The sequence below is a fragment of the Argentina silus genome (assembly GCF_951799395.1).
Source record: "Argentina silus genome assembly, chromosome: 17".
Classification (NCBI taxonomy): domain Eukaryota; kingdom Metazoa; phylum Chordata; class Actinopteri; order Argentiniformes; family Argentinidae; genus Argentina; species Argentina silus.
The window spans coordinates 18,050,800-18,053,299 of record NC_139671.1 but is presented as its reverse complement, the minus strand read 5'-3'; positions in this window follow the sequence as shown (position 1 = coordinate 18,053,299).

Below are 2,500 nucleotides of genomic sequence, written 5' to 3'. Positions count from 1 at the left end.
ACAGAAGAGAAGATACTGTACAAATAGAGAAATACAGGGAAGAAAGTGTAGGAGTTTTGAATGTGGGAGAGAGAGAGAGAGAGAGAAGAAAGGAGGGCATTCTTCCTCGACTTCTATAATCTCTACCATAATCAGTTGGTTACACGGCTGGCAAGGCACACAGTTCAGGGTGCAGAGACACCTGTTTTATTAGCACAATGAGACCAGAGTCCCCCTGACGCAGCTGCACACAGGGACCCACACCAGCACCATGTACCATGCAACCCACCTGCACAGTGGAGCCCACACCAGCAGTGGCACCTGCACCACGAGGCCCATCTGCACAGTGGAGCCCACACCCGCAGTGGCACCTGCACCATGAGACCAATCTGCACAGTTGGATCCTCTCCAGCAAGGGGTTTTGTTCACAGCCTTGAAGCGGGCATTCGACCAGCTGTTCTCTGAAGCCCAGCTTGTTACAAACACAGTGTACACTCTGTGTCCCCACCAGAAGCGAAAAGAGACACTTTATGCAAAACACCCACGTAAAAGTCATCCTTGTTCTGGTACGGTGGCAACTGATAGAGACAGCTGATCACATGGTTATGTGGATGTGTGAGGACTTCCACGTACCGTAAACATGAGTCATAAGCTTGCAATGCCAAGAAGTACTGTAGCTCAGTTAACACGTGTGCTGTATCTACGCTCGCAGACTGGTAAATCTGTCCCTTTAGCTTTCCCACCGCTGCAGCTCAGCTGGGCAGCTCACAGCTGAATTAGGGTTCAGCAGCGGTGCTTCCGTACTTCATCCGTTGGTCTCCAACCCCAGTCCTGCAGAGCAGGGGAGGCTGGTGAAGGTAGAAATCGGAGGACGGGCTCATTGTAATGCATGGGATGGAATGAGGAATGGTAATGTTTGATATCATCCTCATTCCATTCCATGCCTCCACCAGCTCCCACTGGTAGCTTTGTCCTTGACGGCCCACCTCAAACTTCTAAATCAGAGCATTTGACCACTAGGGGGCGATGTGACCCTGCCTGACCCACTTTGTTGGGGCTCAGATCATAACCCCGCATAATCTAATCCCAGATAATCCAACCCTGCGTGCCCATTTTCTTTACTTTTCCCTGACGTGTAGACTTGTCCAGTACCCTGCATGGATCTGAAAGCATGGGACTGGTCTAACCATGGGCTCTTGGCCCATCCTGTTCTGGTGAATCCGTGTAGGCTGGTGGACGAGTAAATAATAATAATAATAATAATAATAATAATCCTTCCTTTCTTCTAGCATTGTGACTGCCAATGGCCCCTGGTCCTAGCATAGATTTCTGCTTATGATGACTGATGTATAGATGATTCACCTACTTTAGACAAATGTACTTGCTGTAAGTCGCTTCTGGATAAAAACATCTGCTAAATGTCAAAAATGTCAAAACGATATGGAAGTGTATCAAATGCCGCCTCCCATTTCTCCACCCTTTTCCCCAAAGTCTGCCCCTGTGTACTCCCCCACTTCCCCCATGAATTTAAGGGGGGATGGACTGTTGTAAGAGCCCATGTGTAGACCAATCCTACGCTTTTGAATCCACATGGGGAAGTGTGGAAACATGGGACGCAGCAATAGTCTACATCTCGTTTGTTACTACGTCTGTTGTAAGTCGGTTTGGATAAAGGCGTCTGCTAAATGCCATAAATGTAAATGTAAATGTAATACGTCACCCTCATTATAAACGCTACCTTCCATGTGACCTAACCCTAACCCTTTATACATCATGATGTGGTATTAGTAAGGGACACAGTAGTAATCACTGATACTGATAGCTGCTTAAAAGGGATAGTTCAACAAAATTCTAAAATCACATATTTGGTTCCTTACCCTGAACTTACCCGATTGTGTTTGGGTTAAAAATGCTATCGGTTAGCGGTTAGCGACAGTGCCCAGATAAACAGAACTATGGGCGTATGGATTGAAGTCTGTCCTTGTCCATAGACTCTTTACAGGGCAAGGAACCAAATATGTGATTTTGTAATTTGGGTTTGGGAATGGGTAATTTGTAAAAGTATTTCTTTAACGCCTTTAACTGCCCTCCTTTGTACTGGTTTGAGATCAACTTTCCCGACCCAGTCAAGTCTATAAACATAAGTGGTCAAATTCCACAACTGACCCGATTGGCGGACATCCTCTCTACCATTGTAAATCTGTGGTCATCACAGTGGTAGCCTCTGACACACAGCGGAGAGTATTGATTGAGTCTGTTGAAGTTTCCTGGTAACTGAGAGCTCTCCTATTAAAATGGCTTTGCTGCCTAAAAGCCACATTCGGTCATTGAGAGAGAGAGAGGGGGAGAGAGAGAGAGAGAGAGGGGGGGGGCGGGGGGGGGGGGGGGGGGCAAGCGCATAGATACTCGTGGGACTCACTGATGCTATGCTGAACCTACTGAAACATATCTAGGTGACCGTGTTGTCGTCATTCAGACTTCTGATTTGAAGCCGTTGAAATACTGGGTAGGGCCTCCCTTT